Raw genomic sequence first — 17,174 nt, 5'->3', positions numbered from 1 at the left:
TTCCAACAACCGAAAGCCAAGGTTCGGTCCACAAGAAAATACCAACCGAAAGCCAAGGTTCGGTTCGCAAGAAAATACCAACCGAAAGCAAAGGTTCGGTTCTGAAAAGGACTTCAACCGAAACCAAAGGTTCGGTTCCAAGAACAACTCCAACCGAACACAGAGGTTCGGCTCTAAAGTCAAAAGAGAACAAGACTCGAAGGTTAGTTCCTCCAATGATCAAAAGCAAAAGGGTCACCTAGAGTCATCAGCCAGGAAGTCGTCTCCATCCAAAAAAACCTCTCATTCTAACTCTCCTCGTTCTTCTAATTCTTCTACTTCAACCCATTCATCTCCATCTTGCTCTAAAGCTAATTCCGTTTCCATGAAAAGCGAACACACCCCATCCTAACAAAATAAAAGTCTTTACCATTAAAAAGAAAGATGAAACAACTCTAATAAAACGAACATATCTAGTTGACATCTCTCGTACTATTCCAGTTCCCATGAAAAGCTCACATGGACCCAAGAAACTTTGGGTTCCTAAATCTGCTTAATTTTTGCAGGTTATAAGTGACGAGCAGTTTGACGAAGAATGGTACATCGACAGTGGCTGCTCGCGTCACATGACAGGGAGGAAAGAGGAGCTCAGGGAATACAGATCTCTTGCAAATGGTGGCAACGTTAAGTTTGGAAATAACTCATTCGGCACCATAAAGGGATACAGGATGATAACGAATGGTGACTTTACAATAAGGAAGGTGGCTTATGTGGAAGGACTCCAACATAACCTCATCAGTGTATCTCAGCTTGTTGGAGGTACAGGTCTCAAAGTTTCATTCGATGATGAAGGTTCTGAAATCATAGAGAAAAAGACAAAGAAAGTGATTCTGAAGTCAGAGCGAAAGGGTGAAATGTTTCCTCTAAACATGAAACCCATCAAAGGAAACCCAGCCATATGCCTGCTATCAAAAGCTCAATCCGACGAAAGCTGGTTGTGGCACCGAAGACTCTCACATCTCAATTTCAAAGATATCAACCGACTTGTCACTGGAGGTCATGTTAGGGGTCTTCCATTGCTCAAGTTTGACAGAGAGCATTTGTACGGCCTTTCATTGACAGAGGTCATGTTAGGGTCTTCCATTGTTTCTCAACTTCGTAAGAACCACTGATCAACTGGCTGACGTCTTTACCAAATCTCTTCCAGAAGCATCATTCAATAAAATATTGCAAGGGCTAGGAATGATGGAATCAGAGTCAGTACCTCACACTACCTCTCAACTTCAAACGTAAGAAGCGAAACCAACCGAACGTTCGGGTTCGGTTCAACCATCTGACTCGCTCATTACTTCAAAGGTAGTTTTTCTCCGTTGTATATTTCTTGTACTATTTTGTTTTTCTTTATGTTAAAAGTATTTATTTCTTGTATATCTAAATTCCTTAGTTTCTCAAAATTTTCCAAAACCGAAACCTACCGAAGGTTCGGGTTCGGTTTTTCAAAATTTTGTGGAACCGAAACCAACCGAAGGTTCGGGTTCGGTTTTTCAAAATTTTGTGGAACCGAAACCAACCGAAGGTTCGGGTTTGGTTTTTCAAAATTTTCTAGAACCGAAACCAACCGAACGTTCGGGTTCGGTTTTTCATTTTTTCCAGAGATTTTTTTAGGTCTCAATTTTATTTTAACTCTTAGTTTTTTTTATTTTTATCTATTATCTTTTTTTATTTTTATTATAAATTTCAAAAACTCCAAAACTATTTTTCTTTGTGTGCTCATTCGTTTATGGGGATATATTTGATGACTTACTTAAGTGTCCCTAGAAGCATGCTGCTGTATGTGTCCCAAGCCTCATAAGATTTTGAATAATAGCCTTCATGACCTGGTATACACAAACCTTGTCTTCCCAATAAGGCTAACTCATTTATTCTAATCGTGAGCTACCTCACTCTCTTCTGACATGAGTTAAGAGTCTCCTGCTTGGTCCTTATTTTCGCAGCAGAGGTACTATGTTTTCTTACACCTTCCCCATTACACTTCTCCATTACATTCGTTTCATCACTGTAACCCTTGAGACTCTCAGAAACTACCAGTGAGGTTTATGGTTACACAACATCTGTGTTTATGATCTTAGTTTCGTGGCACTACGAGCTAAGTGAAACCCAAAATTCAACACCAACGAATTGACGGTGACCAATTAATTTGATCAAGTTTTCACCAATGAATTGACGACTGTACCTTCATGGAATCTCAAATTTTCTTTTGCGTGATTCCAATGAAATTGTTACACACCATAACATTTCTTCCCAAGGGATCCAGTTTTACATTTTTTATCTGAGATTTCATATTAATCCAAGCCACTATAAAATCAACTCCTACCTACTTGTTCAACAGACTACACCGGTCTCACAAGTACTTTGTTCACTTTCGTTCTTATATCAAGAATTGAATTGATGCATCAAAGCGAAACCACCCTTAATTAACCTAATTAAAAGAAGCCTTTCAACATTTATTTATAAATGTTTGATCGTAATTCAACGGGATTCCACACTAACACTTTGAGGTCTTTCTTGACCTTGAAGGAAGAGATTCGTGCCCGGGATCATCAGTTTCGTGTCATTATGGACATCACAGATTATCCTAAAAATAGTTGCTTTATTTCTTTTTCTTTTAAACTCTTTGCACGGAAATCCTAGATTTTCAAAAACTCCGTTACTAATTATTTTACAGGCTGGATTATTACTGGATGGTTACTAATGAAGTTGTGGTCAAAAATTCGTCACGTGGGTCATTAATTAAAAACAGCCGTTTAAAAGGGGAAAAGACAAAAAGTTGCTGACTCGGCGGGAGTTAAAAGGATAGAAATTCAAACGACGGTAAAAAGGAGGGCGCGTGAATTTGAAACGGCCACGCTTTTTCTGACACTTAAAGGACGCGTGTGCGATATTGAAGCGTCATCAATCTGGCATTAGAGGCGCGTGTGGAAATGGAAACGGTTCCTTTCTCTGAACCGGCGCTTATTGGGCGGCGTAATCCTAGGATACTGACACACTCTCTCCTACGTGATCATCGCACGCCCCAACTGTCACCAATCAGTCACTCAAAAACCCGTTTCGTATTTCCATAAGAGATTTGAATCGATTTTTCTCTCTCCTATCACCCATTATAAAAGGCCATTTACACCATCTTTTACCTCTTTACTGCCCCCATAATTCCCAAAGCAAAAATACTCCCAAACACTCTCCTGTTCTTCTTCTTCTCCAAACCTGCAACAATGGCTGAATCTTCTTCTGTTCATGCAACTTCCCAGATTCTTCCCATCCGACCCCAACAATGCCTAGTCATTGATCTGAACCCACTGGCGTATGATTCCTACATGTCGTCGGTCATAGAATGCCTCAAGTACTCCCAGCTTGCTCCTGCACTGTCAACAATTGAAACGGTGTCAATGGTGGCCTTATCTCAGGTCTATGCGACGGCTTACTACGACAAGGCCGTCGACCGGGTATTCTTTGAAGTGAGAGAACACAAGACTTCAATTTCTCGCCCCTGTTTCTGCACTCTGTTAGGGTTTGCAGCTGACTCATCGCGAGTTCACCCGGAGACGATTCCGGTTGGGATGTTGTACAACATGTTTTACAACATGGGCTACACAGAGGTTCTCACCTCCGTCGCCAAGTTTAAGAAGTCCTGCCTACCGCCCCAGTGGAATGGGTTATTTACCGTTCTCTTCAAGGGACTGTCAGAGAGGAGCTCAGGATCTGACGGTGCAAGTCGTCTTTTCCTTTCGATAATGTATGGGGTGTACAATGGGATAAACCTAGACTATGGGTTTGTCCTTTGGCAACAGCGGATTCAGAGCCTCTCTTCCTCTTCCCAACACTCTGAGGTGTCGTTGGCCCGCTTCTGGATATTGATCACACGATGGGCCATGGACAAGTTCAATGTTCCAACAGCCGATGGTGCATCGATGTCTTCTATTGGTACGTTTCATACCAAGAAGATCATCGTATCCGATGCATCAAAATTTTCTTTCATTGGCTCTATCCCGGAGTCGATGTATGCCGATGTGCCCTCCGACAGCAGACTGATCAGAATGATCAAGGAGTTTAGGCCAACTGGTCCGAGGGAACTGACACCGGACATGCTACGGTCGATTCATGATGCCGACAAACCGGTGGCCAGAGGCAAAAAGGCAGAGAAGGGGAAGCAAGTGTCCAAGGCTCCAAAGGGACCTTCTCTCAAGAAGCGAAAACAACCGAAGGCTGCTTCATCCCCACAGCCGAAAAGGAGGAAGACCCAACAGAAGCGAAAGCTCGTTATTCCCTCCTCTTCAAGCGAATCCGAAGGTGGGAGTTCGGACTCTGAGGGATCACAAGGAGACGAATCTCCTCAACGAGGCAACACACCCCCTCGGTCCCTAACCCCAGAGATGGAACTTCATCAATCCCCAGTTCCTTCACCTCCACCCACAATTCCTATTTCCATTCCCACCATAAACCCCACAATTCCCCCAATCTCTATCCCTATACCTCCACCCATATTCACCACATCAACCGAAACACCACCAGTTACCGAAACCCCTCCAGTAACCGAACCTCCTCAAACCGAAACACATACCACCCAAACTACCCATACACAACCACCACCCGAAACTAACCCCCCACCCACTCAACCTGAACCAACCAAACCCACAACACCCCCAGCTTCACCACCACCTCAATCACCCGAAGACGCCTCCGATGGTGGTGATCAATACCTCGGTGGTGATCACATGAACTTCGATTCGGTCTACTATAGTCCGTTTCAAGTTCAGAGTGATGAGGAGGATGATGCTCCAGTAACACAGAAGCATCTTCGCGAGCTTAACGAGAAGGTTGATCAGCTTCTCGCCTCCTCTTCCAACCAGCAGTCATCTTTGTCTGAAGCTGCCCTTCAGAAGATCGTTGACGCCTTCTCCAGGGCTCAACATGATTCTGTGGCCTCAGCAACTGCTGCTATAGACGCCTCCACCCGAGCCTATGAGGCCGCGACCGCAAAAGTCGATAAACTATTCAATGACGCTTCTGTCCTGCTGCAGTCTTTGCAGGAGAACGCCGAAGCCACTAAGACAACTCTGGAACCAGTTGTTCAACAATTGGCCCAGTTTGTCTCGACGGAGCTGTCTTCGTTCGCTACTCTCAGACAAAATCTTAGCGACGACAACTCGGCACTTCGTGCCTCCATCGATGCCGGCTTGGCAAAGCTACAAGAGGATCTTGCGGCAGAAAATTCTCTGATGGACGTCTTGGCGAGTAAGACTACCGCCCTTAAGGTCAAGAGCACGCAGCTTTCCAACTCCCAAGAACAATTGGAAGCTCTTCGATCCGAGAGGGAGGTCATAAAGACGTGTGTTTCGGATGTCCACGCAGCTCTCTCAAACATCCTGGAAGCACACGACCCCATCCTTAACCACTCAGTGAGGCGTACCCTCGCTGAAAAACTCTCTCCGGCCATGGACGTTTTAAGTAAAATTGAAGGCCTACCGAGTTTCGTGTCCATTCTGAAACAAGGGGGAGATGAGAAGCAAGGATCGAAACCACCTCCTTCCTCCAAAGCGACTCACACAACCGAACCACCCCCAACTGGTCATGCCTCGGGTTCGGGTGTGAAGAACAAGGGCAAAAACATAGCAGAGGGAGGAGATGAAGATGAAGATGAAGACAAGGAGACCATTGCGGACATGTTAAAAAGAAAGAACAGTCGCAATGCTGAAGACGATGCCAGTCGTGTGGCGCGTGAGGCTGAAGAAGCCGAACGAAAGCAAAAAGAGGCCCACGATCTCCTTGAGAGCCGAAAGTTGCTCTTCCCTGCCTGGACCAAGGATCGTATGATAAAAGAGGCCATAGAGACTCCAAGCATACTATGGCTCGAGCCGGTGATATCATTCGACTGCAACAACTCTATTGATTCGCAGTTTGATATGCCGCTAACTCGAAAGGCGTTCATCTTCCACGCCTTCTCTAACATTTTTGAAGTCCCGCATCCGAACGATGAGCTTGACAGGGAGCTCATTGACTTCTACCTGGAGGCCGCTCGCCCTCAATACCTTACATGGAGCGCCCAGAAGATTGTCAGTGTTCGGGTGCTGAAGCCTTATGCCGTGGGGAGATTCACAAACGTTAAGTTCAAGCTCATCCGAGGATCTGCAAGAACTGCCCACATCATCTCCCTGGCGGATCTGCCCAATCTGAATCCTCATGATTGGATAGTCTTGTACAATATCCTGCTGACAGATGAATCTGAATATGGTCCCATCATAGACCATGTCAAAAGGATGTTGGCCTGCTATATCATGGAGGTTGCCCTAATGGATCAGGAGGTCGCCACAGTTTTTAAGAAGAAACCGAAAGTCGCACCTGTGGGATCGGCCAGTGATCTAAATCAAATGCAAATGGGTAAGATTGATCCGAGGCGAAACTCTGTGATGTTCACTAGAGCCGAAGGACAGAAGTGTCTCTTCGCTTTAGCTGACAAACATCTTTACACCACAACTTGCTTGGAGCACGTCTTATCAATCATCAAGTGGTGTAAAGACAATTCGGCTGATGACATCAAGTACTTCAATGATATGATCAATTGGTACATCCGGTTTAGACAGACCATCCTCTCCATAACCAAGTGTCTGTTTAACACCGTGAAGAAGAAGGTACCAGCTTCAGCTGCCGGCCCAAGTAAGAAGTGAAGGTCTCGCTCCAAATTGACGCAAAGGGGGAGATTGTTGGGCTGAAGATAGTTTTGATGTTGCGTCTTTTGGGCTCGTTGTTTAGCCTTGTATTCTCCGGTTTGGGCCTGTCCAACCGAGAGCCTTTTATGTATTGTATATAAGTTAAATGCTTGCATGCATATTAGGTTAAGATTGCTGAGATTATCGATATAGCGATTCATCAAGAGTACAATATTTTTCTTTAATCGTTCTTGTAATCTTCTAATCCTTTACAGTTGATGTTCTTAATCGAGTTCTTCTAAGGATTTTATTTAATCATTCGAAACGTTTGATTCAAGTTGTTTTGTTCTTATTATTGCGTTTTTTACTGTTTCATATTCATATACTTGTTCAAGATCTAATCGATCTTCATAGATTAAAAGTTGTTTTAATCCCATCAGTTCCCCTAACATCTGCTGACCATGCTCAATGCGAAGGCCACATCAGGATGAGTACTCGACTCATCTCAACTATCTTAGCCTCTATACTTAGGCTCTGAGTCTTACTTAGTCTGGCATTACTCTTGATCGGTAACTCTCTTTTCTTGGAATTCTGCATGCTAAACCTCTTCAGCACCTTATCCAAATAGGTACTTTGATTAAGTCCAATTATTCTTTTACTCTTATCTCTCAAAATTCTTATTCCTACAATATAGGCAGCTTCTCCAAATTCCTTCATAGCAAAACACTTCACAAGCAAGGACTTAACCTCCTGTAAAGTTGGAATGTCAATTCCCATGAGTAGTATGTCATCTAAATACAATACCAAAAAGATAACTATACTCCTACTAGACTTGACAAATACACAAGATTCATCTTCACTTCTCGAAAAGCCAAATTCTTTGACTTTTCATCGAAACAAAGATTCCATCTATGAGGTGTTTGTTTCAATCCATAAATGGATTTCTCAAGGTTACACACTCTATTAGGGTATTTTGTGTTGACAAAACCCTCTGGCTGTCTCATGTAAACACCTCAGTTAACACTCCATTAAGGAAAGTGGTTTTGACATCCATTTTCCATATTTCATAGTCATGAAATGTAGAAATGGCTAACATAACCCTAATAGACTTAATATTTGCTACTCGTGAAAAGTTTTCGTCATGATCAACTCCCGGAGTTTGAGAAAAGGCCTTTGTAACCTATCTCGCCTTATAAGTATGAAAATTACCATCCATGTCGATGTTCATCGTGGAGATCCATTTGCACCCAACTGTCTTACGACCTGGTACATTGTTAACCAAGTTCCAAGCTTGATTGTCATACATGGACTGTATCTCGTTGTCCATAGCCTCTTTCCATTTAACAGCCTCAGGGCGTGCCATGGCTTCCGTGTAGCTGTTAGGTTCATCCAAACCAATCAGTTTGTTATCACTGATAATTGTATCACCTTCCGCAGTAATATGGAAACCATAGGAATCCTCAGGTGCACTCCTCACTCTCGTGGAACCCCTCAGAGGTACAAACTCATCAGTCGGATCATGTCACACCCCAAAACCGAGAACGGCGGAATACATTTTGAGGCTGACGACGTCATGTACAGTATCATAACAGTTGCATAATAGTAAAAACAAGCGACAACAACCATTTCATTAATATAGTGATTTTAGATACAAACGTGTTCTGTACAGTTGATAGACACCAAAAGTATAACAAAAATAAAAGATGAGTCTTGTATATGCTCCATCTTTCCAAAAGATGCACCAATACCTATCTATATTTGACCTGAGGATACAAGTTATTTTGAAAATGTGTATCAGCATAAAGCTCATGAGTTCATAATATTTTAGTGTCATATCTTGTATAAAAGTGTTTACAATCAAGTAATATAAAAGCTGAAATAATTGTTGAGAGTAGTAGAAATCCCTAGAAAATCCTATATTTTCCAGTTTTAGATATGTGTAAGTTAAATCCATTGAGTTTGTAAAAGTATTTTTATTGAGGCTATCAATGCTAAAATAAGGTAATATGTTTCATACAAGTAGCGTAGCTGAGTAAAAGTATTGCTGATTTACTATAGTAGTGTTGCAACTTCAATGTATGTTCATTTACTTTGGGAATTAGCTTAGACTTTAATTCTTAGTGTTTTAATTTGGATATGGATATGATTTCTCATGTAACTAAACTGAGTGATTATAGAGGGTCCGATGACCTTCTCGGTCATCCACAGTGTAGTGATGTAGTGCCATCCCTGGGCCTAGTCGGCTCGGACTGTAAATAACAGTCGGGATGTAATAGCGTCTGTCCTGTGTAGATCTATACATGTAGTGTTGCTTTCCTTTTTGGAAGCCCTGGTTACATGGTATTTACGTAGTAGAGTGTCGTATAGAGGAATAGTGTGTTATATTCTGGATTAGTACATTCTCTTGTATTATAGTATATTAACTTATACTATAGTATAGTGAGTGTTTTCTTAAATGTGCCTTAACTCGTGTTGGTAGTAATTATAGCGGGTATCATAGTGATAGAGGTAATGAGCAGTAGTATTAACTATACCTACTATAGTTATATAGAGTGTAGAGTCGCATGCCTTTGATATGCAAAGGTATTATATACGATGAAGACTTTCATATCAAACACAATATATATGATATATAAGTAAGAAATCAATGACAGTCGGACGGATAACAATATACCCTAAGACCACAATCAAACAAGAACAGGAAATAAGGTGAGCTATCGGTCCTAAGTCCTTCAAGTCTTCTTTAAATAAATATATTGATGTCGATATAGTTTAAAAGAAGAATAATTTAAATACAACTTGAAAATAGTTTAACAACAACTTAGATTAGAAAAGTGCGTTTGGTGAATATTTAAAACAGTTTTATTGACAAATAGCTAAAAGTATAGAAAAATCCTTTTTGGTTGTAAGTTATAAATCACATATGATTAGGAACTAGAATTTGTTGCATTTACTTGTATCTCCCCCTAAAACATGTAAAAACATTTAAAAAGGTTAATTAAGGGGTATGAACTCACCTGAAGCGAGTAGATCGGGTGGAAGTGTCGGTTGAGCGTTTGGTGCCAAGTAAAGACTTATACACACTTTATGACCCTAGTAACATATGAAGACATATGTTAAAAGTAATTAGTGATTTAAACACTAATTAAACACATATATACATCCTAATGTGAATAAAAGCTCTATGGTTAAGTGCTAGAAGGCTATTGGGTTGCAAGGAAGGAGTTTTAGGCCTCACTATGGAGTTTACTCTTCACAAAGTCACCTTAGGTGAATAAAAGCTCCAAGTAAAGACTGAGATACCACCTCCCCCATGAGTTTACGACCATAAACTCATGAGAGGAGTGTATTGGTGTGTTTTCAAGTCTCTTGTGGCTCTAGAAGTGATTCCAAGGCAATATACAAGGCTTGAGGGGTGTTTAAGGTTCCAAAAGAGCACTCCCTTGGAGTTTGCGGTCCTAGGACCACTCCTTGGGAGTTTACGGTCATAAATCCCATGGTTTACAACCGTGAACTCTTGGACACCCCTTAAACTTCTATTTTGGGTCATCTGTTCACTCCTATGTGTTTCTAGGTGAAGGTATAAGGCTAATTAGGGGGTTAAAGGCTAATTTTGCATGGTTTAAGGGAGTTTACGGCCTAAGGATATTAATGGACCGTAAACCATCTTTTAAGACTCTAAACACAAGATTAAATGGTTAAAACACTTCTAGGGTATATTCTAAATTAGCCTCTAAGCCTAAGGAAGGGATTTGGGACCATTTTGGCACATTTTTAGGGGTTTAAGGCCCTAGAGTGTTCTTGGGCCATAAACTCCTTAATCTTGGCCTTCTTGGACAATTTTTGAGCTATAATTACATGCCATGGGTTGTAGCACAAGCTAGGGTAAGTGTACTTAAAGTTTGGAGTGGGAACTAGCGGATTTCGGGAGGATCAGGCCTTGAAAAGAGAGAGTAGAGAGAGAGAGGGATTTGAGTGGTAAAACTTCTAACTTGGTGACCACTCAACCCTTATATAGGGTTGTGTTTGTGGCCCAGTGGAATTTTACCCGATACCGACGTTAAACGGGGCTTATGGTCGCACCCAATTAAATGGTCGTATTTTAATTCGTTTGTAACTAAAACTTCTTAAAAGGATATTTAGGGTGTTTCCCGCATTCTTGATTTAATCCGATCCTTATTAAGTTATAGTAAAAGTACAAATTTTTATTTGTTTGATCCCAAATATTAACGAAAAAGTTAAAGAAGAACGAGTTTTATTAACGGAAAATGACTTACGATGACGGAATAGTTCCGGGTTGTCACATCATCCCCCTGTTAGAGGGAATTTCGTCCTGAAATTAGAGTTCAAACAATAATGTTATTACAAGATAACTAAGCGAAAAGATGGGGATACTTAAGCTTCATTTGATCCTCGTGTTCCCAAGTGAATTCTCGCCCTCGCGTGGCGTTCCATCGAACTTTCACAATTGGAATGCGGCTTAGTTTCGTTCGTTTGACCTCCCGATGCATGATTTCCATAGGTTCTTACACAAAAGTTGAGGCTTTTGTCGATCTCAATCTCGTCTAGTGGGATCACTAGGGTTTCATCAGATAAGCACTTTTTCAGGTTTGAGACGTGGAAGGTAGAGTGTATGTTACTGAGCTCGTGGGGTAGATTAAGTTTGTAAGCTACGGGGCCGATTCTGGTGAGAATCTCAAAAGGACCTATGTATCTTGGATTCAGCTTTCCATGCTTCCGAAAGCGTATGGTGCCCTTCCAGGGAGAGACTTTCAAAAGGACTCGGTCTCCCACTTGGAATTCCAAAGGTTTTCTTCGTTTGTCTGCGTAGCTTTTCTGTCGATCCCTGGCAGCTTTTAATCGTTCGCGAATTTGTACAATCTTCTCGGTCGTTTCTCGAATGATCTCTGGACCCGTGAGAGCGCTGTCAGGAAAGCGTCCTTTAGTTAACTGAGTGTCACCCACCTCAGCCCAACACAGAGGGGATCTGCACTTCCGACCGTAGAGGGCTTCGAACAGGGCTGCCTTGATGCTCGTATGATAAATTTTATTGTAAGAAAACTCTACAAGGGGTAAGTGGGTATCCCATGCCTTACCAAAGTCAATCACACAGGCCCGCAACATGTCCTCCATGGTTTGGATATTCCTTTCACTTTTCGCGTCGGTCTGCGGATGGTAGGTTGTACTCATGTCCAACCTCGTACCTAAGGCACTTTGCAGTGATTGCCAAAATCTCGAAGTAAACCTACTATCTCTATCAGTGATAATAGATTTAGGGACACCATGCAGCCGTACTATTTCCTTAATGTATGTTCTTGTGAGTTTCTCCATCTTGTCTGTTTCTTTGATGGGTAGGAAGTGTGCGGACTTGGTCAATCTGTCGACGATGACCCGTATGGTATCCAGCCCACCCATTGTCCTAGGTAGCTTAGTTATGAAATCCATAGTGATCCGCTCCCACTTCCACTCCGGTATCTCCGGTTGCTGTAGAAGACCTGATGGCTTCTGGTATTCGACCTTGAACATCGCGCAGGTAAGGCATTTACTCACGAAGGTAGCAATATCTGCTTTCATATTAGGCCACAACTATAACTTTTTGAGATCCAGATACATCTTATCTGAACCTGGGTGAACGGAATATCGAGTGTTATGTGCCTCCTTCATGACCAAGTTTCTGAAACCACCGTGATGCGGCGTCCAGATTCGGTCCGTGAGATAATAGGCTCCGTCACCCTTGACCTCCAAGTTCTTATCCATTCCACGTAAGGATTCTCCCGTCACATTCTCAGGCTTTAAAGCTTCGAGCTGAGCCTCCATAATCTGTGTGGATAGATGTAAATGGATAGTAATTGTTAACGACTTGACCCTTCGACCAAAATACTCTTTTCTACTTTGGGCATCTGCTAGTACATTGGCTTTTCCCGGGTGATAACGAATCTCGCAGTCATAATCATTGAGTAGTTTGACGCACCGTTGTTGTCTCATATGAAACTCCTTCTGGTTCAGTATGTGTTGGAGGATTTTGTGGTAAGTGTATATTGTGCTCTTCGTACCATACAGGTAATGTTTCCAGATCTTTAGAGCGAATACGACCGCTCCTAACTCGAGGTCGTGCGTGGTGTAGTTGATCTCGTGTGTCTTCAGGTGTCTCGAGGCATATGCGATAACCTTACCTCGTTGCATCTGAACACAACTCAGCCCTTGGTTTGAAGCATCGCAGTACACCACGAAATCATTTGTCCTTCGGGAAGGGACAGTACCAGTGTGGTGCATAGGGCTCGCTTTAGGGTTTGGAATACCTTCTCCTGTTTCTCTCCCCAGTCGAATGTCACGCCTTTCTGAGTCAATGTAGTGAGGGGTTTCTCAATCCGAGAGAAGTTCTGAATGAATATGCGGTAGTAGCCAGCGAGGCCTAGAAATTGACGAATTTATGTAGGCGTCTTCGATGTTGACCAGTTCTCGACAGCTCTAACCTTAGATGGGTCCACGTGGACTCCTTCCTCACTAACCACGTGTCCTAAGAATTCGACTTTTCGAATCCAAAATTCGCACTTGGAGAACTTTGTCTATAACTTCTTCGATCGTAGGGTTTCTAGGACTCGTCGTATATGATTGCTATGTACTTCCTCACCCCGAGAGTAGACAAGTATGTCATCAGTAAAGACGATGAGGAACTGATCTAAGTAAGGACGACACACCCTATTCATCAAATCCATAAATATTTCGGGTGCATTAGTCAGTCCAAAGGGCATCACTACGTACTCGTAGTGTCCATAACGAGTTCAGAAGGCTGTTTTCGGAACATCTTCCTCAAGCACTCGTAACTGGTGATACCTAGACCTAAGATCAATCTTGGAAAAATAACTCGCCCCTTGCAGTTGGTTGAATAGGTCGTCTATACGGGGAAGAGGGTAGTGATTTTTGACCATCAGTTTGTTGAGCTCTCTGTAGTCGATGCACATACGGAGTGATATGTCCTTCTTCTTTACGAACAGGACCGGTGCTCCCCAGGGTGAGAAGCTTGGTCTTATAAAGCCCTTGCTGAGCAGTTCGTTAAGTTGACCGGACAGTTCTTGCATTTCAGCAGGTGCTAGACGATAAGGCGATTTAGCTACGGGGGTAGCTCCTGGGATTAGGTCGATTATGAACTCAACCTGAAGTTTGGGAGGTAAACCTGGGAGTTCTTCTGGAAAGACGTCGGGAAAATCGCATACAACGGGGAAGTCTTTTAGATCTTTCGTTTTCTGGCTCGTATTGACAACGTGAGTAACGAATGCGCGATATTCCATACGCAAGTACTTCTAGGCTTGAATACTCGAGATGATGCTAAGGCTCGTACTGGGTTTGTCTCCATAGATTAACAAAGTTTCGTTATTTGGCAGATTTAGGCGGATGGCTTTGTCGAAACACAGAATATCAGCACGATGGAGACTCAACCAGTCCATGCCCACAATGACATCGAAACTCTTGATCGACACTGGTATGAGGTCGATTGGGAAAGTATGATCATCTAGTGTGAGAGTGCAACCTAAGTAGATTTCGTTAGAGCTCTCTGTCTTTCCGTTAGCCATTTCTACAACGAATGTTTCTTTTAGTGGTTGTGGGGTTTTCTTAAGTAAGTGTTTAAAGTTTTGGTTTATAAATCTTCTTTCTGCTCCACTATCGAATAAGACACAAGCATAAGAGATGTTGAGAAGGAACGTACCCGTGACTACTGTGAGGTCCGCTACAACTTCATTGTGGCCAATAGCGAGTAGTCTTCCTGTTCCTCCCGTATTCCCGACCTTCGGACAGTTTTTCTTGAAATGGCCAACTTCACCGCAGCCATAGCAGGCCTGGCTCACTCCCGAGCCAGAGACTTGTGAAATGGGTTTGGGTTAGGATCTGCAAAACCGAACGGTATGGCCCTTCTGACCGTAGTTGGTGCAGTGCAATTCACGGCAGGGGCCGTTGTGATGGAAGGGGCACTTGGGGCACTTAGGCAGGTTCCTAACATAGGTTTTTGCTGGTACAGGGGTAGCAGGAGTGGTGGCATCATGGACAACCACGATTTGTTGGTCTTTGGAGGAGGTTTGAGTTTTCTTTCCCTTCTTCTGATCCCAACGCTCCTTCTTTTTGTCGGTTGATTTGGGTGGTGCTGTGGCAGTTGCGGTTGTTGTTGCTGGAGTGGACGGAGTTTCATGCTCAATCAACCTGTGGACCAATTCCTTGGCGTTGTCAAAGGTTGCAGGATGTGAAGATAGAACATCTCCTTGATACCGGGGCACTAAACCCCAGATGTATCGTTCGATTTTCTTTCTCTTAGAAGGGATCATGTTAGGGTACATAGCCACCAGGTCGCAGAACCTGGCCGTATAAGCCACTATATCTGTCCCCTTCATCTTAAGGTTCCAGAGTTCCTCCTCAAGCTTCTGAACCTCACCTCTAGGGTAGTACTCCTTTCTCAGTAGGTCCTTTAGTGTGTCCCAGCCCATGGCATTGGCTGTTACTAAGGAGAGAGAATTGACATGGCCATTCCACCATGTCAGGGCCCTTTCAGTGAAGGTGGCAACAACGAACTTAATTTTGCTCACTTCGGGGCATGAGCACATTTCGAAAACGGCTTCGGCTTTTTCGATCCATTGGGACAGAGCAAGGATTCCTCCGGTCCCATTGAAAAATGTTGGTTTACAACTCATGAAATCTTTGTAGGTACACCCCTGTGCACATGGGGGAATTTCAGCATGTTTGGAGTTGGTGCCCATTAAATCTCCACTAGCATCACTGGAATTCATTTGGGCCATAGCGGCTGTTAGAGCTGCGGTTACAGCTGTTAGGAATATCACAGGCTCAATCTGTGGAGGAGGGGGTGGTGGAGGTGAAGTTTGAGCTGCAGGCCTGCCTCTGTTCAGACGCTTGCGGGGAGGCATCCTTTACTGAAAGTTCATAGGGATAATGACAGTAGTGAGTATCAGTTACATATATGATGAGAGCATTTCATGGATTAAACCATAGTACAACTATCAGATCAAGTCATAGTAATAGAGTAGATAGCTGCCAATATTACCATTAATGATGTAATTCACATTCGGGAAAAGTGACCTAACAATAGGTCTTACATCAAATCATAAGGAAAACGTTGGCAGCCTAGAGACCTAATTAGAGTACTTTCAAAGTTAGGAATGTTTACAAACAAGTGCTCTACCGAGCACAGAAAGAGAAGGCTATTCCTTAAACAGAAGGGAAAGATAAGTAGATATCTTCTACTGACGATGTGTACTCGTTGGGCAAACCCTAAGATCAGACATTTGGCGAACAACTTCCTGAAGGTATCTCTCCTAAACCCTCTGACGTGCTCGGAGTTCCCTAATCTTGGCTCGGGATGCAGCTAGTTGTTGCTACAGAACCTCATCAGTCCTCCTAGTCCTATCCATGGATTCTTCCAGTTGGCGGATGCGGGTAGTGTTAAGGCTGGAGTTCGCATCAATTTCCACGACTTTGCCGATGGTTGCTTGACCTTGCTCGGTGTTCCTGGCGATCCTACGGACCATGATGGGCAAGACTCGGTCTGCTGATCCTCCTTTGCTTATGTTGTAGAAGCCTCGGTCTCTGTTGAAAGGTACAGGCTGACCCTGCTCATCGCTCCATCGGTTCAGGGTTACTGCCCACATGGCAGTAGGGCCTTGAAATATCGTACGGGGGTTAGGGTTTGGAGCTACTGGGGGTAGGTTGTTGACTTCTGGCTCGGAGTCGGAGTCATCCAAAAAGCCTTCAGCATGGTGATCATCTAAAGGGATCGGGTGATCATCTTCTGGCTCCTTATCTAGCCCTGATTGCCTTCGTTCGGATAATACAGATCGCCGAGATGGTGGAAGCCAGCCATGTTATCTACGCGAGAATGGGAAAGAAAGGTTAATAAAGGTACTAATCTAGAATACTTATAAGATGATCGTTACTAGTCGACCTAATACTTGCATAGTGCATACGAATTACATGTAACCGAAGCAAGATAGTCCTTCGAATAAGCGACCCTAACTCCAGACACCCAATCAAACAAGAACAGGAAATGACGCAAAGGTCATAGATTCTGAGTCTATAGCGCCCTAGTCACATGTAACCGTGATGTATCCACTTAGCAATTATTGTCCTACTAGTAACGACCCTTTTGGTTATCAGATATGCAGTTAGTAGAGTACAACATACTCCTATAGTATTCTTGTTCTTATGGTAGTGTTGGTCAGTTTTAGACTTGTTGCAACACCACAATCACTCTTAGGCACATGCTAGTCACTCCTAGAGAGATGTAGTTGATCAGGCTACATCCACCCAGGTGTGACTATATATCTCTAAGCTTAATTGTGTTGTTCAACAATCTTTAATACTTCTATTATGTTCTAGAATGATACTGACCCTTTGTATTAGTGAATGTATATATATACTTAATTAAATATTTTAGTATTTAAAAGTATATATTCTTGGTCAGAGTGTTTTAGTCCCGAAGTGTTTATAGTTCGT

The sequence above is a fragment of the Lactuca serriola genome, chromosome 2 (genome assembly GCF_051521515.1).
Source record: "Lactuca serriola cultivar US96UC23 chromosome 2, Lser_US96UC23_V15, whole genome shotgun sequence".
NCBI classification, from domain to species: domain Eukaryota; kingdom Viridiplantae; phylum Streptophyta; class Magnoliopsida; order Asterales; family Asteraceae; genus Lactuca; species Lactuca serriola.
This window is presented reverse-complemented; position numbering follows the sequence as displayed.